A 25,137-nucleotide genomic window follows, 5' to 3' on the forward strand; every position below is an offset into this window, starting at 1 on the left:
TTGTGTTGTCACTTCATTCAGTGTGTGTAGCAGCTGATCTCAGGTCTGTGTTGTTCATCTCTCACAGAACAAGTTCTTACAAACAGCTGAACCTGAAGCTCCAACACAAAAACACTCACTGACTCTGAGATCAGAGCTCAGAAATTCATGTGTGTTTGTAACACAGTTTGACTTTGTGTCAGTAAATCTCATGAACAGCCTGAAGATGAATAAACTGTAGTTCAGAGTCACTGACAGACAGCACAGACACACACTGTTGGTCTGAGTCTGAACATGATGATCATCAGAGAAATAACATCAGACTCTGAACATCCAGCTTTCTACAGACGTCTGCTGGATGTTCACCATCATTTATTTATCTTTCTTTGTGTTTCTTCATCTGACTCACATTCAGGCTGAAGATGCTCTGCTACATGTGGATCAGCAGGATTCAGATTACAGCTTCTGTAGATCAGGAAACCAACAGCAGCAACAACAGCAAGAAGCAGAGCAGGAACTGACAGACCAACAATCAGTCCAACAGATCCATCCTCCTTCTCTTTGTCTTCATCCTTCTTTTGTCCTCCTGTCTGACCTGCAGGTGAGAAACAGGTGTGAGGTGTCAGCTGTCAGGTAGGTGATGAGTGAAGAACAGAACAGAATCCATTTGCTCTTCAAACTGCTGTCAGACATTATCTACTGCACTCTGATCACATCACTCAGACCAGCTGCTTTCTACAAAGTCTCATCAACAACATCTTTACAAACAAACATCATCAACCAGGAAGCAGCTTCACCTCTGATCACACACACACTCAACTCTACTCACTCACCTGGAGGAACGACAACCAGGTCGGTGCTGTTGATTATAGGTCCTCCTACTCCCTGGACAACACGACACTCGTATGTTCCACTATCAGCAGTGTTCACATCCTTCAGAATCAAAGACACGTCTCCATCCTTCATCTGTCTGTCCTGCAGATCCACCCGGTTCTCAAAAGATGGATGCTGGTCATCTGGTTCAAACATCCCATCCCGGTACAAAAGCACATATTCATCTCCCAGGTCAGCTCTGCTCCACTTTACAACTATGATGTTGTTGTTTGGAGCTCGACATGTCAGAGTGACGTCCTGTCCAGACTCAGCTGTGATGGTTTTCTGGTCTGAAAGAGGAAACAACACAGAGCAGAGAGGTTAAAGGTCAAAGTACAACTGTTCACTTCTACAGCAGCCAATCAGAAACACACAATAAAAGATTGTCTTCTGTTATTAGATGATGATCTTTGATTGTGTTTCTTCTTGTGTCCCTTCAGGCGTCACCACAGCGAGTCTTCTCCTCCTCCTCACCTGATCTCGAGCATCTTCATCAGGGCTGATTTGTGACAGAAGGACAGCAGCAAGAGTGAAAGGGAAGGTTTGAAGATGGCAGTGAGCTGCTGTCATGTTTGCTTTGGAGACTCTGACACAAAGACAGGAGGCCGAGCTGAACATGTTCAGATTTTCATTGAGAGCAGAATGGACGAGATTATGAACGAGTTCATCAGAGGGAAGCTCAGGCTGAGACGTTTGGAGACAAAGTTCATGAGCAAAGACTGAGACGGATGAAAAACAAATCTTTGGTTTTAGAATCTTTTAGTTTGATAAAATGTTGTTGATGGACGAGTTCATTGAGACTCTGGATGTCTGTCAGACTGAGTCACTGCTTTTTATTGTAACAGCTGTACTGATGCTCCTGAATCTGGCCTCTGACACAAACCTCCAAACAGTAAGAATGAAAAAAGAATAAAACTATTAAAACTCTTCAAGCAATAAATAATCAAACCTGAAAAAGAAGAAAATCATCTGGAAACTAAACTGAACTAAACACAAAAAGTCCAAATGGAATAAAAACTCAAACTAATGAGAAAAAACTACAATAACTCTGTTCCACAAACAACAACATGTGCTGATAATAAGTGAACATAATGTGTGAGAGAAAGCAGCCTCTCATTATAAGACACTGTGAGTCTCTGCATGCTGCCTTTATGGAGCTACAGCTGTTTGTATACACTGAACAAGAAGCTTTGTAGCTGCATCCTGACTCCTGACACTACAACACATCACACTGACACACACATTACACTTCTTTGTGTCTGTGCTACAAACTGCACCAACACACAGACTCCACCCAGCTTTGTGTCGATCGCAACACTGAATGAGTAATAAACTACTTCTTAGAGAAATATAATCAGCATGTAAACCAGACTGAGACTCTTTATCTCAGAAATAAACTCAGTTTAGTTTCTATCAGTTAAATCTCACCTGCAGAGACGAACAGGACAAACATCAGCGTGGAGCAGAGCGACGCAGTTACAGCAGACATGTCCGTGTTCTCTGTTTCTGCTGATCTGACTCTTAGTTTGTCCTAAATGTCTGAGTCTGTTGGTATTTTCACTCAATAACTGAACCTGAGTTTAAACCTGAACACATCAGATTACATTTAAGGTTTAAATAAATCTGAAGCTGCGGTTCAAACTCTTCCGTGTCTCGTGAGGACGTGGCGTTAGAGTGACGTTTGGTAGGTTGGACTGAGGATGCGCAGAAATAAGTGCGTCACAACAAACGAGGCGAAGTGGAAAAGTTTTAGTGTTCAGTTGTTGAACGATCTCCACAGAACAAAATCAGAACCTCTCATGTGTCGTCATGTATGAACAGTTTGTGTTTCAGTCGCTGAAGCACAAGAACGTTTTGTTTCTGACGGCAGTTTGATTCTTGTTTCATCGTCACAAACAGAAAAACTGAAACAATATGAAAATAAGTCTCAGGGAAATATTTTTACTGTGCAGCCAAAACTTCCTGTTTTATCTCAGAGTTAAATCTCACCTGCAGAGACGAACAGGACAAACATCAGCGTGGAGCAGAGTGACGCAGTTACAGCAGACATGTCCGTGTTCTCTGTTTCTGCTCATCTGACTCTTAGTTTGTTCTGAGTCTGTTGGTATTTTCACTGAACAACTAAACCTGAGTTTAAACCTGAACACATCAGATTAAATTTAAGGTTTAAATAAAGATCAAAATTTGTTCTTCAACGATTTGCTCGATCTCAAAATGTCCTACAGGTCCTACAAATGTCCTACACGTGACCTACAGGTCACGTGGAATATTGTTCCACGTGACCTGTTGTTCAGCTGCGTGTTCAAACTCAACTCTTCAATCTCAGATTCAACACCTGATACAGAAGAAGAAGAAGTCGTGTTGGTTCGACGTTTGATATGTTGGACCAATAAAATGTGAATTTTCTAGAAATTTCATGTTTCAGGGTTTACAGGGTTAACATACAGTAGAAATTGAATGACAGTAGAAATTGAATGACATTTTAAAATTTGTCTCAATTGTTTTTGAAACAGTTTTTCTGTTCAAACATTTTTGTGGGTGGAAGCTAACTGAACTGTAACCATGACAACTGAAACTTTTTACCTAAAAAGTTTGACTGAAGATGATTTTAGAAAAAGACAGCAAACACTTACTGTTGTTCTTAAGAGCTCTGTCAAATCCTCAAACACTCTTCTGATCATCAGGATGAACAAACATCCATATGAAGATAAAAAGTGTGAGATTGGTGTAATCCATCGGCTTCCTCTGTAGGTCAAAAGGAACCTACTGCTTTTACAAAGCAATTTGTAAGAAGTCAATCTGTTGGTGAACTGACCTCTGTGCCAGACAGCTCAACAACTGACTTATGTTTCACTTTGACGTGCCATTTAACAGGTAAAGCAGGTTTTACAGTAACAGGAAATGAACTTTTCCGAGGAAACAGGGAAATGTAGAGACAACCCTCCACTCTGAGAATTGAGATAAACTTGATCTTAATGAATAAAGTCAAAGGTCATGAGCTCCTGTGCAGCTGTTCTGCAGAACTTTGTCCACCTTTGCTTTATTGATTGATTTGCCAGTGTGTCTCAGTGAGTTGAGATAATGGTAACTTTATTGTAACAATATGGGAAATTGATTTGATCTGTCCATACACAGAGAAACAAAAACAAAACAGACAGTAAAAAAAAAAAAGGTCTTTAAGTTGTGTTGCAGCCACAGAGAGCAAATGTTTGTTCTTTATGTAGAACCAGTGAGTTTGTTTGGACAAAGAAGCAGCACAAACACACACAGAGAAAACATACATGACTGTAATCAGAGTACAGGAGAGTAACTGACTAAATTTCCTCTTTGTGATTTAGGTGATTTTCTTCTTTATATTGTGCCAGATAAAGTCTGACAGCTTTTAACAATAACAAAAATCACCCAACTGTTTTTTCTTTCTTTTTTCCAAGAATAATTTTGTGTGCATGTTTCTTTTCTTTCTTGTCTGCCATGTGATCTCACTGTTGTATGTGCATGCGTGGCCACTTTGTTGAAACATGAAGGGCTCTAATGATGCAGTACATTCATTGTTAGTGGAAGTGAGCAGCATGCAGTGTATTGTGGACACAGTCACTGGTGGGGATGTTCAGTGGTGAGTCTGTGTTTTTGTGTTCTGTTCCTTTTGTGAAACACATGATCAAAGAGTTTATGAGAGGCTGTGTTTGTCCACAGTCACAACCTCAGCACATGTGATTGGATCAGTAATGGCAGCTTTGAGTCTCACATGGTTGGTGTTTCATGGGCGGCTGGAGTCACAGTTTTACTCCAATGCTAAAAAACCTTTAAATACTCTTCATAGTATAAATAACATAATATATAAATATTAAGATGTTCTCCCAAACTCAAGGAACGTTCTTTTCTCTGATTGTGCATGAAAACAGGAAGTTATCTCAAAGTGAAACTACACACCTGTCTGTTTTTAAATCAGTTTGTTTATGTAACATCAGCTGATCAAAACTTCAGATGAAGCTTATCAAAGAAACAAAACAGAAACAATAAGAGAAGAGGAATCTGTGATGTCAGAGGTGGTGTACTCAGAAACAGTGGACCTTTGTGTTCATGGGAGGAAGTGTGACTGAGTAAATTTCCTCCAGTTGAAATGAGTTAATAAGTTCAGCCTTAATGTGTTATTCTGTTTTACACTTTGGTGACTTTACACACTTTATGTTCTACAAACTAAACATGTGAAGAGCTCATGATCCTGTTAGCGTCTCTGGGTCTGTTCCCACTGTTCTGTTTCTTGGACTTGGATCTAGGTTGTGTTTTGACAAGTGAGTTCTCTTATAAAGACACACAGAGACCGAGTTCCAAAGCATACACAGATTTCTATGCGAGGCAAATTTCTCTCCATGTGTGAACCTGCAGGTAAAACAGAGGCAAAGCTGTTCCTGTGAACTGAAACTGAAAGCCTCGAATTGGATTTGTTCCCCTTAGTTACAAACACCTCCATTTAGAAACTGGATTTTGTGTTTTCTTTGTTTGATATTTGAATCTGTTTGATCTTGTGGTATCGTAAAGAATTATTTGTTTATATAAATATATTTGTTTGCGTATGCATAGCGGTTATTAATTACAAGTACAGACATCTGAAGTTCATGTTATTCATCTGAAGAACACACAGAATGAGTGTGATAATAGTGTGTTGCTATACTGGTAATGCCAGGTGAGGCAGCATCGGTGCTGCGTTACGTGAATGTCCTGTACAAAGGTGGAAGAAGAGAATGTCCTGTAGGAGGCACTGAATGGACACTGGTGTTGTGAACATGTGACTAAAAAGAAGGTTCAGTAAAACAAGTAGCAACAATATTCCTGTGTGAGGCTCAGTGATTTCATTTTGGTTTTTGAAGACGCAACAGATCTGAAACATTTAAGTTTCAGCACCTAACTTTTTTTCTTAGGTGTATCAACACAAAAATTAGGTGCAACCAAATTTTTCAACCACATTTTTTTTTCCAACACTGCAGCTGTAGATGTTCACTTTTTAAAAAATACATGCATAATGAAAAATGCTGCAGCAAGAGTCCTGACAGGGACTAGAAAGAGAGAGCATATTTCTCCTGTTTTGGCTTCCCTTCATTGGCTTCCTGTTAAATCCAGAATTGAATTCAAAATCCTGCTCCTCACATACAAGGTCTTAAATAATCAGGCCCCATCTTATCTTAATGACCTTGTAGTACCATATCACCCTATTAGAGCACTTCGCTCTCGCTCTGCAGGCCTACTTGTTGTTCCTAGAGTATTTAAAAGTAGAATGGGAGGGAGAGCCTTCAGTTTTCAGGCCCCTCTTCTGTGGAACCAGCTTCCAGTTTGGATTCGGGAGACAGACAGTATCTCTACTTTTAAGATTAGGCTTAAAACTTTCCTTTTTGCTAAAGCATATAGTTAGGGCTGGACCAGGTGACCCTGAATCCTCCCTTAGTTATGCTGCAATAGACGTAGGCTGCCGGGGGATTCCCATGATGCATTGAGTTTTTCCTTTCCTTTATGTTTATGTAAGTTGCAGCTGGAAGGTGATCATTGGTTGGAGAGTGAATGGGGACAACTACAAGACTGGTTGTTCCTACCTATGCCGCATTTCCAATCAGGCTGTGTTTACTTGTGTGATGAAGTTTATGCATCTAGAAGAGCTAAATTAGTTTTTTGTAGAACTTATTAATATTGTTAGTTATTAGTTAGTTGGTTATTAGATGCAGCTCCAGCCAGCCAGAGAATCCCTGTGCTGCAAGCAGCAGGCGCACCTCGCAAACGGAGGGCGTCCTTACTCCCAGCAAATGGCCGATAGAAAACCGATCGGTGCCTATGCCATTCCCAATATGCGCTGGCTAATGTCGGGGCAGCATGAGTACGAGCAATTTTTTTTTTTTTTTTTTTTTTGCCGATGCCCGTGATGCCGCCCCCCACCACGATGCCGCCCCGGGCAACCGCCCATGTCGCCTGTATCAAAAACCGCTACTGTGTGTAACGTTGGTACCCAGTCTGGATTTGTTTGATTCATTTCATAGGCAGGCTTCCCTACAGTTGTGCGAAAGAATTAGCAAATCGTTACATAGCACGTATGTCTGCAGAGTCACTTAATTCTATGTTTGTTCGCAATTTCTACAACCTCCGAGAGCCCCAACGATAATATTATTAAGCTATAAAGAGTTATATGAACATATATAGAACTTACCGGAGTGAAAATGTCTGGAGCACCAACAGATATCTGGAGATGGAAGAGAACTGGATATCAGCTCGTCTCACAGCTGCTATCCAGGCTAGACGCCTTTGTTGTCATGGCTACTGAACGGACTCACGCGCAGACAGTTCTTTTCAAGGAAACACAAAAGGGGATTTATTTACAATGGGGATCACCTTAGTGCAAAATATATGTACAGTGAGTTGGGAGGGGGTCCAGGGCTCCAGGGAGAGAAGGGGGGGAATCCACACACACGGTTCCTTTTCCACTCAGTCACCGCCACCGCTCCTCCGCACACACGCACTCTTCAGCCGCACTCGCTCCCACACTCCACACACTGCCCCACTTGGACAGGTCCGGTGATTCGGTCCGGAATCTACAGACAAGAAGTGCACGGTTAGTTCCACAACAGGAAAAACAGACAAAACTTCTTTGAATAAGCCGCGAGCACGAACTCAGGTAGTTTAACGTTCCAGCGGTGAGCTGCTCTGTGCCACTGCCTTAAATAGCAGCTGGGGAAATCAGCCCGATCAGCCGCAGGTGGACATCATCACACGGGTGCGTGGGCCAAGAGCGAGAGCCCGTAATGAGCTCCACCCAGGCAGAGAGGAGGAGGAGAGAAAGAGAAAACCAAAATGAACAACAACAAAACCTGTAGCCAGCGTGGGCCAGCCAGAGAGACACGGGGACCGTGACATTTGTTTTGTAAGGTCCGCCATGTAGTATTTTTACTCAGTTGTATAAAGCATTTGTATTCTATTTTTATCCTATTGTATATTTTATTCTATTTATTCTACTGTATATAGTATTTTATTCTATTCTGTACAGTTGGGTACAGTATTTTATTCTTGTCGTATTCTAATTTTTGCTATATAACTTTTACACTGTCCACTTCCTGCTGTGACAAAACAAATTTCCCACGTGTGGGACTAATAAAGGTTATCTTATCTTATCATGTTGCTTCCAGGTTGGGAAAGAATAAAAAGACAAAACCTTTTTAGGCTTATTCCCGTGCCGGTCGTGTGATCGAACATTGCAGCCAGCATTGAAGATCCATAGCTGTGTGCTCCTTTTTCGCTTGCGCTTTGTTTGGTCCCAGAAAATGGCGCATCGGGCCAAAATCCTTTCCACGCCCACCCCTGTGACATCACGCTGGTTTAGACCGCCATTTTGGGGGTCTAAACAAAGCACAAGTGAAAAAGGAGCGAAGGCACACACAACAGGGTTTATCTTTTCATTCTTTCCCAACCTGGAAGCAACATGAGCAGCTCGTGTATCGATGTTACCAAACTCAGGCGTCTAGCCTGGAGAGCAGCTGTGAGACGAGCTGACGTGCAGTTTTCTTCCATCTCCAAATATCTGTTGGTGCTCCAGACATTTTCATTCCGGTAAGTTCTAAATATGTTCATATCACTCTTTATAGCCTATTAGTTTTATTTTCTATGCGCTCTGAGCTCATAGCAAATTAGAACAAACATCCTACTGAGTGATTTTGCAGAACTACCTTCTATTTATAGAGTTGCTAATTATTTGGCATTATTGCAGCAAACCAGCCGATGAAATGGATGAAACATCGTGACTGGGTTCCAGCGCTACACAAGGGACCTGCTTCAAACATACCACCATGCCAATCAGATTACTTCTTCCATGTGAGGGTGAAGAGGTGACCCTCCTGGATAAGATGGTGAAGGTTTGCTGCGTTTGGTGAACAGTGTGATAATGAAACCAGGGAAAATGAAACCTGCTCCTGTTAAATGTTCTTAAGTCTTGTGCTGTTAAAATTGCTGTATTTTTTCAAAAGATACAGTAAATAAACTAATGTTAGTAGTGAATGATATCATGTAAACACTCATGGTTTTGTGTAAACATTTTGTCATTTGTAAACTATAAAGAACATGGATTCTACACTGTAACTGATGTGATGTTCTATAAAGTGGTTTTAATAAAAAAAAAAGAGGCAAAAATTAGTTTGTTTCTTTATTCAACTTTTGAACAGTGGGACTCAGTCAGTATATATTCAGTAAATGCAAATTATTTACACGGCAGTGCACTACAGGCATAAATCTAGACCCCTAGATAAAACATTATGGGTCATTCCCACAACCCACAGCTTTACTGTGTACCAGCACAGTATCCAATAGCAGTGACAACTCCTCCACAGTAGCAGGTGGGATTTTTCTGTTTTGAGGACGGCTCCTTTTACCTGTCACTACAGATGGTCTGTTTATGTTTTGATCAAGAGCCTTTTTTTTGGGCAGCTGAAGAGGAGAAGTCTATCTTATGGCCAACCTCTGGCTGTATCTTGGTCATATTACCCAGCAAAACCCAGTATGCAGGTTCATCTGTAACAGTCCTTATGCCACAGATCAACACTGCTGCTTCTACATTAAACAGAAGAGCAGCGACATGGCTGCAGGTCTCTGCGACTCCGGCCATACAGCTGCAGTGGGCGGCTTCAACCTTCCCTGTGATGCTCACAGTGACCCATGGCTGCGATGCTGGTTCATTCAGTCTTTGAGAGTGCAGCACCTGAAACACACACAAAGTTCTGAAACCTGCCTGCAGAAAATGAACCTAAAGTATGTAATGCAAGGATGTCATCACTTTAGAGATGGAGAAAGCATAAAGTGACAATTATGAATCACTTAATATGATAAGGAGATTCTGCAGGTCATTAATCAATCTATAAAACTGAAATAAAATGTATTTTTAGTGACACAGGATACAAACATGGAAGCAAGATGTATAATTAGAATTATTTATAATAAATATGAATAGTGCAATTTCTTTAACCATAAAGAATAACAATCCTTCAGGACAATGTCACATCAATGCACTGAACTCACTATGTTATCCCTCTAACAGCCTCCACATGTTCTCACTGTAATTTCCCCTCATGAATGAATTTATGCTGCACTAATCTGAATGTTTGCAGGGAAATCAAACGCGTTTCACACGCAGTACTCGAGCTGACTTACCTTTGTTTGAATGACGACTTGTACGCGCTGACTCCACAGACAAGGTACGAAAATATATCAAATTTGGGGAAGTGAAGGACGCATTTGAAGGATTCGATGGATTGGGACAGCCTTCGTCGCCTGACTGTAACTTAATCGGCCTTCAAATGCGGCCTCCGGTGGATGCAGCCGACGTTTTGGGACACAGCTGCTGAGAGTGCAACACATAGCGAGCAGGTCCGCAGAGATCTGAGCAAGAGCAAATGCAAAAACTGAGCGATATAGGCTGTTATTGTGTGTGTATATGGATAATAGCAGACACTGAAATACATTTTTTGCACGCAGCAATGAATTTTCTTTGCTCAAAATAAATCTCTCCTCAAAATGCAACACATATTTATTTATTTATTTTTTTTACGTGCGCTCAAATGTTTCATGTGCCCTCAGAATAGTGGTACAAAAATAACACTGTACTGCACAGCAAAAAGAGGACGGTCACGTGACTGCAGTTAACCTCTCTGCCACCAGGTGTCATTGCTGGGCTTTACAGACCTGAGTACATACAGGAGGGTCTATGTTTGAGCTTTTTATTCATTTTTACAGCATTTTTGATCCCTCATTAGTTCATAAAGTACAGATACAAAGAATAAAACATTTTGAAACAACTACAAAATAAAAGATTATGACACATAAAATAACAAAAACAAATAATAATAATTAAAATTATCATAAGAAAGGAAATAGACTTTAGAAACACTGAAATTTCTAAAGACTCCACTAAATCAGGGTCAGATGTGTGTGGAGGTCTAAAAAGGTTGCTGGATGCGAATTATCATGTGCAATGCTCCAGTTTGACCACACGGGGGCAGTGTTGTTACACACTCAGACTGTAGGACATAATAACAGTGTTGGAGTGTGAAAGTAAATCAGCTTTTCTCTCAGTGTTTCCAGAGTGATTTCTGATGACATCAAATTGTTTGTGTGTCTGTTGTCACAGCAGCAGCCATCAGTGACAGCAGCACACAAAAGCAACACAACAGCAGGTTGTATGTTTGTCACACTTAAATGTTTCAGATCAAATACAAAATAAAGATTGTAAATGAAGGCGTTTGTTATTAAGGGAACAAATCCAAAGCTACATCTTCCTGATCTGAAACATGTAAGTGTGACAATTATACAAGGAACAGGAAATCAGTTTGAACAGCTGTAATCAAACTGTCAACCTTTTTTAATAAACAGTCCGAAAACACCAATGAGGTGAAGGAAAGGTCACTAGGAGAACTGATAAGTAGTTAGGAAATAACAGAGCCGTGTGCTGAGAATGACCTTACACTCTCTCTCATTAACAACGTGATGCTGGACGTCTACAGGGTAAAAACTACAATGACCAGAAGATGGACTACAAAGCGTGCATCTTATTTTTCCACAGTGTGTCTGACCCTGCTGTTTGAAAAATACGTGTTCACAACAAAGGTTGAAATTTTAAAGAAGATTTAGGGTCAGATTTACTAACATGTGCAGCAGCATCACATCTGTATCTGTGAGAGTTTCACTGTCACGACAAAAAACTTAAACGAGTCACACAGATGTGAATTACAAAGACTGTTTTACTGTAACTGCAGGAAGTGAAACTATCCTTCCTCATGCCCATTTGCCTGTGGCAGTTGCTGCTGGGAGGTTATTACTGGGAGGGAGATGTTATCAGAGTTATCAGAGCTGTCAAAACAGCACCAAAACTTTGTCTCTGTCAGTGAACTGGAATGAGCTGGATCTGAAACAAAGGCAGCTGTTACTGTGTTAGATTCTGTCTGCATGTTGAAACATCTTATTAAAAGTAAAGATGTGCACATACAGACACGTATCACAGTGACGGCTGAGGATCCTCAGAGTCCTCTGAGGGATTTCCTCATCTTTCATGTTGTCTGTCTGTTTGAATTCAAGCACTATTGTCTATAACTGAGCCTCAAACAACCAGAGCCTGAAAATGAGACATAAAAAGGCTTTTTGGTGAAATTATGCTCACATTTAAAATTGATGTCATTTGCTTCATTTTGAGCTTGATTCTTTTTTCTTTTCTGTAATTAGTTTCCAAACCTGTAAATGGTTGAGTGCAGGGGTGTCAAACATAAGGCCCGGGGCCCAGAATCGGCCCAGCAAAGAGTCCAAATCGGCCAAATGGAAGTTTTTGGAGAATGTGAAGGAGGAACGTCTCCTCCGCCATGACCACTCATACAAAACCAAATGAATGAAGCAACAGAGAAACAATTAAATGACAGAAAATTCCTGTTTTTCACTGTTTATAGAAATAAAAAAAAGACATTTTCTGTTCATTAACAAAAACTTTTTTACAGATTTTTAGATGAGCTACATTCCTCTGAACCTTCAGTTTGGTTATTTATTTATTTCCATCCTTGTTCTTAATGTTTTGACCATCACAGGTCCAAGTCACCAAGCGTCGGTTCAGATTTGCCGGTCACATCCTTCGGCTACCGGACCCGAGACCTGCCCGTGTCGCGGTTCTATGGAACCTGAAGAATGGAAAGAGACGGCGAGGAAGACCTAAAATAACATGGAGGAGGACTTTCCTTGAAGATTTACGTTCAGTCGAACTGTCATGGGATGAAGCAACAACTGCCGCGATAGACCGAGTTCGATGGCGTTCTCTTGTCGCCCGATGCGCCGATCAGCGCGGGAGGATCTAAGTCTAAGTAAGTCATCACAGCACTATGAACTGTGGGTAATCCCTCAGGTCCACGGAGATGAGGACTTATAGAAAATGTGAATAAGGACTCAAAGTGTGTGCAGAGAGCCGTCGTGCACTTGATAACATGACAACTGCCTGTCGTCCTCTGAGCCTTCAGAGGCCGACACAAAGCTGACTGTTTATCTGCACGTCTCAAACACGCCTCCATTTGTCTGCAGGCTGAGTGATCTGACTGAGCTCAGCCTCCATTTTCTACAGGGAGACGCTCAGACAGGCTTTCACTTTCATTTCACAGAAACAGCTTTGCTTCCGTTTTACATGCAGGTGCTGCACAGAACACATCCTGTTCAACCTGTTTGTGTGACTGACTCCATCTTAGACTAAAGGCTGGATCAGCTGGTTCAACAGATCAGCAGTTTGCATAATTTTCATCTATGAAAAAACCAAACAGTCCTGTCCACAGTGTGTTTAGTACACTGGGTGTTTTATCTGTTACTAATTGTGTTTAACATTGTAAAAGGGTCACAAAAGGTTGATTCTGTTCATCTGGATGTAGCATTTTCGGAGAAACATTTCATCACTCATCCAGGTGACTTCTTCAGTCTCAGCAGCCTGCAGGTTTCACTAGTCTTATAAACAGTACATTTGTAAAATAATTGAATAATTATTCTACAAATAATTGATATTTGGGGAAATCGACGGCGCATTTGAAGTACACTTCGAATTGGGACAGCCGCCGTCGCGTGGCAGACCCTGAATTGGGACACAGCCTAAAATATGTTTTATCATGTATTTGCGACATCATGCTGACGTCAGCCTGATGACATCATCAGGTTTTATAGATCATGTGCTGATGTCAGCAGTGTTAATATGTAAATCTAGTGCAGTATATTCGTCTTTGTGTCAGTGTGAAGTCACATAATGTTGCACTGAAAAAATAATATTTTAAAAAGCTCAAACAAAGAAAGTGTTCATTTCCTCCAATGACTAATATATTGTTTTAATGTTTGGAGATGGAAACTAAAGCTTTGTTCTCATTCGTGTGACCCTGACCTTTGACCTTTGTATTTATTATATTTACCCATATGATTGGAGCAGAACTGGAAATCTTTGGCTTCTATAATCTGTAAAAACTTCAGATTTTAAGATGTTTTCATGCAGTGTGTGATTTTGTGACACTTTATAGCGTCATTGTGACGTCGTATTGAAAAAATAAACTGTGTGTTGTTCAGCTCTCTTCGTGTCCTTTCATATCAGATATTAAACTCCACATGGTTTCTTTACATTAATTTTGAAAGTCAACTTTGACCTTTGGCCCTAACAACAAAGGTCTACACTGCTGACACACAGACAGACAACATGACAGTGGTTGTGTGTTTGTTGTCACGGCAGCAGCAGCCATCAGTGACACCAGCACACAAAAGCAACACAACAGCAGGTTCAAACACTCAAAGAGCTGCGTTACAGTTAAATGTGTGACTGGTTGCTGAGCTGTTTGATGTTATGTGTCAGAGTTCAGCTTCACATGTTTGAAATAATAACACAATTCTGGGAGCAATAATGACAGAATAAGGAACAGGACAGACGATGACGACCTTCTTCTGTTGGACATGTGCACATCAGTTATATGCATTGATCCAGTGCTGCTTCACAAGTACACACACACAACAGGAAGCGGTTACTGCTTACAGATGAAGGTTATGTGGAGTAAACATCTGATTTACTGTTGACTGGCTTTATCTGTGAAAACACATCAAATGAAATGAATTGAAGAAAACCTGTCAGACTTTATCTGACACAATATAAAGAAAAAAAAAATCACCTCCATCACAAAGAGGAAATTCAATTCAATTTTATTTATATAGCGCCAAATCACAACAAAAGTCGCCTCAAGGCGCTTCATAGATACAGAGAAAAACCCAACAATCATGTGACCCCCTATGAACAAGCACTTTGGCGACAGTGGAAAGGAAAAACTCCCTTTTAACAGGAAGAAACCTCCAGCAGAACCAGGCTCAGGGAGGGGCGGCCATCTGCTGCGACCGGTTGGGGTGAGAGAAGGAAGACAGGATAAAGACATGATGTTGAAGAGAGAAAGAGTTTAATGGCAAGTACGATTCAATGCAGAGAGGTGACTGAAAAGCAAAAATGCAATGGACTCGTGCATTGAGTTTTCCCACACATGTTTACAGACAAACTGCAGATCATGGAAGAGAGACAGAGGTTAATAACAGATATGATTCAATGCAGAGAGGTCTATTAACACATAGTGAGTGAGAAAGGTGACTGGAAAGGAAAAACTCAATGCATCATGGGAATCCCCCGGCAGCCTACATCTATTGCAGTATAACTAAGGGAGGATTCAGGGGAAGTGTACTCAGTTACTTCCCTGTACTCTCATTACAGTCATGTGATTTCCAGGAAGTGCTGCAGCGCTGCATGCTCTCTCCGTGTAGACTATTTTCTGCTGCTCGTCTTTCATCAGTTTTATATCAGCTTTCTTCTGCTGCTTCTCTGTCACTGGAACTTTGGACAAAGTTCTCCAGAACAGCCGTGGTTTTATGGAGGCTACAGCTAAATGCTGCCTCCTCCATAGTACAACATACATGTTTATACAGTGACGGGTGATGATGGTCTTTAATGTTGCAGAGAACATTAAAGATCAGAGACATGTGGAGCATAAAAACAAGAACAAACAACTCCCACTCCTGCAATTACATTAATTTTCTTCAGGTAAATCTAAGTTAATTTCACATAGTCCGGCTGTATGCCCTTTAAAATAGCACGCATGAACACCACATGAGTGGGCGGAGTGAGGAATCGGGTCTTGACACCTCCCTGTTCTCTGTTTACCTGGAGGTTGGTTGGGCTCACCTCTTGTTGCTGCCTGGTTAGTACTTATTATTATTATTATTATTTACTCCTATTTATGCATATGTTGGTCATTGCTGTTTCCCTACTATGTTATTCTTTTTCTCTCTGTTAACTTCCCCCAACTTCTCTCACTTTGTGTTTTTTTCCCACCCCCTGGTCTTGTCCATTGTGATTCAAGAGGAAAATTATGTACTAATGATACACTTGGAGAACTACATTTTGTGGCCCTCAACAATTTGGATTTTTACACTGCTGGACAGGGAAAAAAGCAGATTTATAGAATGTGTCCATAAAAGGCTGAAAATGTGTTCCACTCAGACCTCAAAGACATGAACTCACGCTGCTTTAAGTCACATCTACCAAAACGCTCCTCCTGTTCTGATTTTTCTGATAATAATCAGAAAGTGCAGAACTCCTCTGAGCTGTTACAGGAACAGATGTTGGCAGATGTGTCAGTGACAGAGTTACAGTTAGAGAGGTCAGTGAGCAGGATTTCTATCAGGATTCGTGTCAGAGTTATTATAATGATGTCTGTTGGTTCACACTCACGGCTGCTTTGGACTGATTCCAGCTCAAAGAGCATCAACATGTTTTCATTTTTCCATCATGATGAGGAGCAGAAACTCTGAGGATTCTCCTGAACTCCTGACTACAGTAAGTCATCCCACAGCTTCTGCTTTATATTCTACATATTATTCAGTAAATTATAGATAATTACTGATACTCAAGCTGTACAAATACTCTGGTAAAAGCTGAAGTACTCATTAAACTTCTTTGCTGAAGTAAAAGTGAAAAAGTACAGGCTCTGAAAAGTACTTGAGTAAAAAGTAATCGGGGTTAAGTGGACGTGGCAGGTGGAGAAACTCTAAGACTGAGTGTGGAGGTGCAGTGTGGGATAAAGAAATAAGTCAGAATCATTTGTTTTTTGAGCTCCAGCTTTTTCCAGGCTATGAAACCAGTTCAGTCTTTATCCAGGTTGTCTGCAATGATCTTTTAAACCCAACAGATGGCGCTCTTCACAGTGTCAACACAGCAAAGTGAGTGTGCCACACTCCATTAGGAGCCATCTACTCATCACTATCTTAAACTATAACCTTCATGGGACTGTGAGGGAGAAGAACAAAGAGCAAGAAAAGACTGAGACAACATGTACACACAGGATAACATGTGGGAGCACAGCTGGGCCAATCACAGAGGACGAGACAGAGGAAGCAGAACTAGACATGAGCAAAAACTTAAAATCACAAAGGAACAAATGATCTGATCACTGAAGACTATAATGTTTCATCTACATGTTCAGTTCCTTGTACTTTCAAATCTGTCACATTGGATAATTGGTGTGTCACAATGTATGGATGTAAAAATTGGATTTAAAAGGGGAAATATCATTATGTTTGTCCCAAGGGCGTAGATTTGGTTTTGGCATTGGTGGGGACGGATGATTCAACCATCGAACCCTGCCCTGTTTCTTTCTTTTTCCTTTTTGTTTTTGCTTCTTGATAAAAGGAGAAATATACTTGCCTACATATGCTATTCTACGTGCTTTTAAACCGTTTAAAATCACAATTCATATTTTTACATTTGAATTATATAATGTTAAATTACTATTAAACAAATGACTGACTAAGTATTTTAGGCTTTAGTTTACTTCAGCCATATTCCATATAACTCAGGTATCATACAAACATAAAAACAGCTTCAAATACAGTCATGACAATAAAGGAATATGACTTTAAGGACTTAACAACATCACTTCAGTTACACCAACATCTCTGACACATTAGCACTAAGGGAACACTGAATGACCTGCTGGGTTTTGTCCATAAAACTCCTCGTCTAAGATTACCACAAAGTAAAAGATCTCTCAGCAACATTATGCAACATTTTAGGCACTACTGCCCCGATCAAATCAGTGAGCTGGGATTTTTTATTCTAAACATGAACCACTGTTACAGCAACAGACATGAACCACTGGTGTCCCACACAACAACTCAATGTCCACTATGTGAAGCAGCCAAACACATGCCTGCTCCTCTCGTTAACTGAGATAAACTGCTGGCACATTGGTTTTACATCTATACTGTCCAGTCTCTCCTGGTGGACATACAGCAGCATTGTTTAATCTCATTTGAGTCATTGTTGACCTTAGTCATGTTTTTAGTCTTCTGAGGGCACTGAAGCTTTTTTCAGCCTCAGTACATGAGTTTTATCCTCAGATTAAAAGTATTATTATTCTGTGCTTGATGTGCCTCACCTTTGGCCCTGGCTCCTCCCCTCTGACTGCACTAGGACCTATTGCCACCTGATAAAATAACACATTGATTTGTGCCATATAAAAAGTGAGACATGTCAATTCAGATTCAATTTACATCAGCAGCCTAACAATTGTCATGATGATAAATACTAGTTAATCTATAGCATCAAATCATCAGTCAGTCACCTGTGACCTTGCCTCTTCACCTCTGTCTGAGCTACAACATGGCAGAGCTGCCTCTGTCACCTGATGAATAACAGTGAGACATTCCACATACATGCAGTCACACATGTGCTTCAAATACAGTCATGAACCAACAAGTCATCATCCAGTTTCACCTGTGATCTTGTGTCACCATTACTCTCTGAGCTTTGTGTTGGTTCTTCTGTCACCTGACAAATAGGACATACATGACAATAAGAATAAAATGTGGAGCTGCTTCAGTGTTTCTGTCACTTTGTGCAGATCGTGACTCATCAGTAATGTTTGTAGGCTGAGTGCATTTTTAAACAATTTGTGCAAACTGCACTACAAGGTGGAATATTTGCAACATCATGACTACCTCATGACATTTTGTCTCAAAAATTAACCCTATGAATACGTCAGTACCATTAGGATGAAATTATTGTGTCACCAACATTTTAACGTTAGACATATAATTCTAACAGCCTCTGTAAACTAATATCCGGGCTGCTCAAAGCTGCCGTTTTCTCTGACAGTTTCAATCAAAATTAGAAATGCTGCTCTGAGACTGAGAGAACTAATAGTGCTGCCTGTTGTGCAGTTAGTTTGCAAATGGTTACATACAATTTTAGACTGATGTGGGCCAAAGCCTAGCATAGCCTGTAACATTATTGTGACGGACACATTTTATTAGTGAACTTGGCTTTAAGTGACTTACAGGTTTCTTTGAAAAATACTTTCTTATATCCAAGTTCTTCCTTTTTGCTGCCGTCCTCCTCTCCTCCTCGCAGCGCAGGCTTGCAGCTGCTAAAACTAAACAGAGCTCGCTGAAAGGCACAGCCAATCACATTGGCCATATTTGTCACGTGAGGTAGGACTCCAGTAGAGGACGTAATTTAACTTTTTCTGCACCGCTGGGTGAATGAGAGATCGTTTTTTTTTTTCTTTCTATGGGTTTGTTTTTCTTTACTCGAAGACATCAAATTATTGGTGGGGACATGTCCCTTCCGTCCATGCCAAATCTACGCCCTTGGTTTGTTCAGTTCACCCAAAGATGAACTTGTTCCATTATTTCTTTGAATGTTTGAATTGTTTACTTTCTTTAAAAAAAAATGCTTGTGCTGAACAAACCTTAAGTAGTTTCCTTTGTTAAAGCAGTTTGTAAGAAGTGTAAGAAGTAAGTAAGTGTAAGTGTGTAAGTGTAAGAAGTAAGTAAGTGTAAGTGTTCCTTTGGACCTATAGAAAAAGCAGATGGATTAAACCAATCTCACACTTTTTATCTTTACATGGATTTTTGTTCCATCCTGATGATCAGAAGAGTGTTTTGGGATTTAACAGATCTCTTAAGAACAACGGTAAGTGTTTGCTGTCTTTTTCTAAAACCACTTTCAGTCTTTTATATAAAAAGTTTCAGTTGTCATGGTTACAGTTCACTTTACCCTGTCATGTACGAATTTTGACAACGTGAATTAGATTTTTTTCCTTAAGTATTTTTTATTCATCTTTATCTTTATTTATATTAAAGATAAATAAAAATACTTAACAAAAAATCCCGATTGAGGTTGTCACAATTCATGCATAACAGGGTTAAATAACAATAGTTACAATAAAACACGCCATACATCTATGGTAACATTAAACCACCAGTGAGGGTATGGAGTAACACAGTGTCCAATGTAGTGGTTTATGTACAAGTATACCATCAAAACTGACACAAATGCAAGAAAACAGCCTTTGAATAGCTGTCCACAGCTGTACTGCAGTGACCACTGTGCGTGAAAGAGTCAGCATCCACCCACAAAAATGTTTAAACAGAAAAACTGTTTCAAAAACGAGTGAGACTTCATTTAAAATGTAATTTCCTTTCTAGTGGATGTTAACCCTGTAAAGTCAGAAGTATGATATCATTGCTAGAAAATCCAACACATCAAACGTCACCCCGACGCAACTTCGATACGAGACGTTAAATCGAAAGTGTTTTGAGTTTGAACGGGCAGCTGAACGACAGATCCGTCCTAACCCTCAGGGACTTTCAGCTTTATTTAAACCTTAAATGTAATCTCATGTGTTCAGGTTTAAACTCAGGTTCAGTTATTGAGTGAAAATACCAACAGACTCAGACATTTAGAACAAACTAAGAGTCCGATCGGCAGAAACAGAGAACACGGACATGTCTGCTGTAACTGCAACGCTCTGCTCCACTTTGATGTTTGTCCTGTTCGTCTCTGCAGGTGAGATTTAACTGATAGAAACTAAACTGAGTTTAATTCTGATTTAAAGAATCTCAGTCTGGTTTATTTCTCTAAGAATGAATTTCTTATACATTCAGTATCTGGAGCGAAACAAGGCTGGGTGGAGTCTGTTCCAATTTAGCGATCGCACGCTTGAAGTACGCGCATTACGTACCGGGGAGACCGGGGATAGTTGTAACATTTTTCACATTTCTCTCTGTAAATTGGAGATCTTTTAAGGTAGTGGATTCAAAATGTAATGCAAAGTATTTACATGTCTCTGCTATTAAATAATGCAGCTATTTTCTCTGCAGCACAATTACCCATTGCATGTTATGGTCTCAAACACAAAGAGTGAAATGTTACAATTAACCCCATAGTCTGGGTTAGTTGTAACATATCCTGGGGTAAAATGTAACACAATGAAATAAGGGTACTAACAAAACATTAACGTGTAATCTTTGTTTATTCAACACATGAATGCACTTAGAGCCATTTATGCAACTATGTGTGTGTGTGACAGAATGCAGAAATCTAGCTTTTGAACATATTCCAACCCCCCAAAAAAGACAAATTATGGAATTTTCTGCAACTGAATATTTCATTAATTTTGGTTGGTCTTCCTTGAGTTTGGCCTCATTGGCTCAGTGGGCATTATAACCTACAACTCTTGCACCAATTTTGAACATAACAATGAAGCTGAAAAAATGTAGTTGTTCACCAGCATCGCAATTCCATTACTTTTTATCATGGCTTACCTTGGTGTGGTTTGCAAAGTGCTTCAGAAAGATGAGGAAATCTGTTTCTTGCACCCATCCTGATTTATTTCCACTACCAATACTTCCTACTGGTCCATCTCTGACACAGAGGTCTGCATAATGCATGTGTGGGAACACAAACAGTGGAGGAATTGTGTTGCCAATGGCATTAACCGCATATACAAAAGCGACCAGTGAACCTCTCTCTGCTGATGTCGTTCACAAACTTGTTTAATATAAGTTAAAGTAATAGTGTGGTAAGTTGTAACATCTGCGTTATTGTTACAACTAACCCAGACTGTTGCTGTTACAACTGACCCAGACTCCTATAGCCATGAACTAGCTAACATTACAGCCAACGGCTAAAACATTAGCACTAAAGACGTACACAGAATATATCCCCATAGACATACAAATAACATAATTTAGGTTTGATGAGTTTAACTGAAAAGCAGATAATGCTATTAGAAATTGAAATAAAGTAGAAAAACTTACTTTTTGGCATACAAATTACATTTTTTCATGTTAAATTGTCTGTGTTTGACAAAATGTGCTGATTTTTCACATGTGATAGCAGAACTGAATTGGGCATGTGCAGGATGAGTCACATCATTTGAAACTTAGTCCTGATTGGAGAAATTGGAAGTGTTACAACTGACCCACGTTACAACTATCCCCGGTCTCCCCTGCTATAAGTACTAGTGATGTGCGGATCATCCTGAAATATCGATTCCTCCGATACCAGTCATTTATGTTCTAGAATCGATTCTCACATTAAAATATCGATATTTTAGTAATTTAGAGTAAATTTGTAGTTTATCATTAACAGGAACACAGTGGAAAGAAACTATAACATTCGGATTGTCTGCATTCAAAGGAACTACTTCCTCTTCCGCCTTTCATAGTCATGTGCAAAATACGGCTGTATAAATGCCTCGCAGCCCCTTGGCGCGCGCAGTCACAACAATGGTTGAGCGTAATTGTGGAGACGTATTTTACCTCCACAAATAGCCGAGACGTGGCAAAAAAGTGCTCCAAGAGTGAGGTGTTGTGGCCATACTTTCCAACCTTGAGACCTCAGAATTAGGGAGACAATTCATAAGGGCTGTTGGGGTGTGGGGGGTGATAAATACATTTTACAGTGTTTCTTTATCGGATAAAATACATTAAATGTCACCGTTATTATTGGCCGGCCCGGAAACAGCGGGGGTGTCCAAATTCAGAGGCTGCTTCCACCTGAGACTCTGCTCCTTGCTATCGAAAATATAACCGGGCGCTGAGAGAGGCGGCGGGCTGGGGTGGGTATTCTAATATCCCCTCGGCTTGCTGCCGGTACGTTGGGATTTTTCCCGGTGGACGAGAGGGTTTGTTCCCTGCGCCTTAGGGTCGGGGAACGGGTCCTGACTGTCATCTGCGCTTATGCGCCGCGTGGCAGCTCGGAGTACCCAGCCTTCTTAGAGACCCGGGGGGGGGGGGGGGGGGGGTGCTGGAAGGTGCTCCACATGGAGACTCTGTTGTCCTGCTGGGAGACTTCAATGCTCACGTGGGTAACGACAGCGAGACCTGGAGGGGCGTGACTGGGAGGAGCGGCCTCCCTGATCTGAACCCGAGCGGTGCTTTGTTATTGGACTTCTGTGCTAATCACAGTTTCGCCATAACGAACACCCTGTTCGAACATAAGAGTGTCCATAAGTGCACGTGGCACCAGGATGCTCTAGGCCGTAGGTCGATGATCGATTTTGTAATCGTATCACCAGACCTGCGACCATATGTTCTGGACACTCGGGTAAGAGAGGGGCTGAGCTGTCAACTGATCACCACCTGGTGGTGAGTTGGATCAGGTGGCGGGGGAGGACGCTGGACAGACCTGGTGCACCTAAACGCGTAGTGAGGGTGTGCTGGGAACGTCTAGCAGAGGCCCCAGTCCGCGAGATCTTCAACGCACACCTCCGGCAGAGCTTAAACAGCATTCCAAGGGAGACTGGGGACATTGAGTCCGAATGGGCCATGTTCAGCGTCTCCATTGCCGAAGCTGCTGCATTGAGCTGCGGCCGCAAGGTGGTTGGTGCCTGCCGTGGTGGTAATCCACGAACCAAATGGTGGACACCAGAGGTGAAGGGAGCCACCAGGCTGAAGGAGGAGTCCTATCGGGCTTGGTTAGCCTGTGGGACTCTGGAGGCAGCCGACAGGTATCGACAGGCCAAGCGGAATGTGGCTCGGGCAGTGGCTGAAGCAAAAACTCGGGTGTGGGAGGAGTTCGGAGAGGCCATGGAAAAAGACTTTCGGACTGCCTCGAAGAGATTCTGGCAAACCGTCAGGCGTCTCGGGAGGGGAAAGCTGGTAGACCGGGGTGGTGGTCCCCATTTTTAAGAAGGGGGACCGGAGGGTGTGTCCCAACTACAGGGGGATCACACTCCTCAGCCTCCCTGGGAAAGTCTATGCCAGGGTGCTGGAAAGGAGAGTTCGTCCGCTAGTCGAACCTCGGATACAGGAGGAACAATGCGGTTTTCATCCTGGTCACGGAACACTGGACCAGCTCTTTATCCTCTCGAGGATACTTGAGGGTGCATGGGAGTTTGCCCAACCAGTCTACATGTGTTTTGTGGACTTGGAGAAGGCATTCGATCGTGTCCCTCGGGGTGTCCTGTGGGAGGTGTTGCGGGAGTATGGGGTGTCTGGCCCATTGCTACGGGCCATTCGATCCCTATAAAACCGTTGCTAGAGCTTGGTTCGCATTGCCGGCAATAAGTCGGACTCGTTCCCGGTGGGTGATGGGCTCCGCCAGGGCTGCCCTTTGTCTCCGGTTCTGTTCATAATTTTTATGGACAAAACCAGGACTACTGAGGATTTAACCAAGACAGAACCAGAATCAGAACTAGATGATAGTAGCACTAAAAATCATCATAGACCTGCACTACACTTATTTTTTAATTCTACCAAAGTACAATATTTAGATTCAGAAAATTTTATATCTGAGGTTCGACTAGCTGCCCTTTGTCTCCGGTTCTGTTCATAATTTTTATGGACAGGGTTTCTAGGCACAGCCAAGTGGCGGAGGGCTTTCACTTTGGTGGCCTCAGAATCTCATCTCTGATTTTTGCGGATGATGTGGTTCTGTTGGCTTCATCGGGTGAGGGCCTCCAGCTCGCACTGGAACGGTTCACAGCCGAGTGTGAAGCAGCAGGATTGAGGATCAGCACCTCCAAATCTGAGGCCATGGTTCTCAGCCGGAAAAGGGTGGAGTGCCCACTCCGGGTCGGGGATGAGTTCCTGCCCCAAGTGGAGGAGTTCAAGTATCTCGGGGTCTTGTTTGCGAGTGATGGGAGAAGGGAGCCAGAGATCGACAGACGGATTGGGGCTGCAGCTGCAGTAATGTGGACGCTGCACCGGTCCGTCGTGGTGAAGAGGGAGCTGAGTGTAAAAGCGAAGCTCTCAATTTACATTGTTCTCAATGAACAAAAATGATCTGACTGGGCTTTTGCTTTCCTTTTCTTATTTTATACATCCGAGTAAACCTCACTATTTTTCCTCAATACAAATTCATGGTAAGCTTCATATAAGCTTCTATATCCTTCCTTATTTTTATGCACGTTAAAATGCTCTTAGTATCTATTTTCCCTTTAATAATTACAATATGTGCACATTTTTTTATTTTCCAACTTGCTCCAGTCTCTTGGCTCTCTTGCTCTGAAATTCAAGAGCTCATTAACATCTCTACGCAATGATGCATGATTAATTTCCCCAATTTTAGTCTTTCAGTCAGTTTAATTGTGTTTATGGATTTTGCATTTTTTTTTTATTTTAGAAGAATGTCTCAGCCTCTTTTCTTGCACTTAAGTTAGTCATTTCCCAGTTATTTAGCTGAACAACAAAAAAATAACAACTGTTTCAAAAACAACTTTATGGTTCTATATGTAACTACATTATAATGAATCCCGTCCTTTTCAGGCTGAACTCTGATTTTATGTTTGTTGAAAAATATATTTTTAATGTCACTGCGCCTTTTAAGACAGACAGATAAAGGAAATATAATTGTCTGATTGGGGCCTTTCCTTTTTTGACACTAATGTCCGCTTTAGATTATCTATGAAAGATATGTGTGTCAGATTATAGGCCAAAGACTCCTTT

General features: G+C 41.3%; 2 protein-coding genes and 1 long non-coding RNA gene across 3 annotated transcripts in view; 1 reads left to right on the plus strand and 2 right to left on the minus strand.

The window, feature by feature from the left end:
- Nucleotides 1–25,137, plus strand: part of LOC309693309 (hemicentin-2-like) — a 1,543,010-nt gene that overhangs the window by 230,281 nt on the left and 1,287,592 nt on the right. The window lies entirely within an intron of this gene.
- LOC309693997 (nuclear factor 7, ovary-like) overlaps nucleotides 1–25,137 on the minus strand; it is a 260,788-nt gene that overhangs the window by 43,241 nt on the left and 192,410 nt on the right. The window lies entirely within an intron of this gene.
- Nucleotides 9,013–10,069, minus strand: LOC309696829. The gene is made up of 2 exons (XR_014273670.1): nucleotides 10,027–10,069; nucleotides 9,013–9,577 (listed from the first exon to the last, which is right to left on the minus strand). It is a non-coding gene; the product is annotated as an uncharacterized lncRNA (long non-coding RNA).

Source organism: Aulonocara stuartgranti, assembly GCF_965226115.1.
Source record: "Aulonocara stuartgranti genome assembly, chromosome: 3".
In the NCBI taxonomy this organism is placed as follows: Eukaryota; Metazoa; Chordata; class Actinopteri; order Cichliformes; family Cichlidae; genus Aulonocara; species Aulonocara stuartgranti.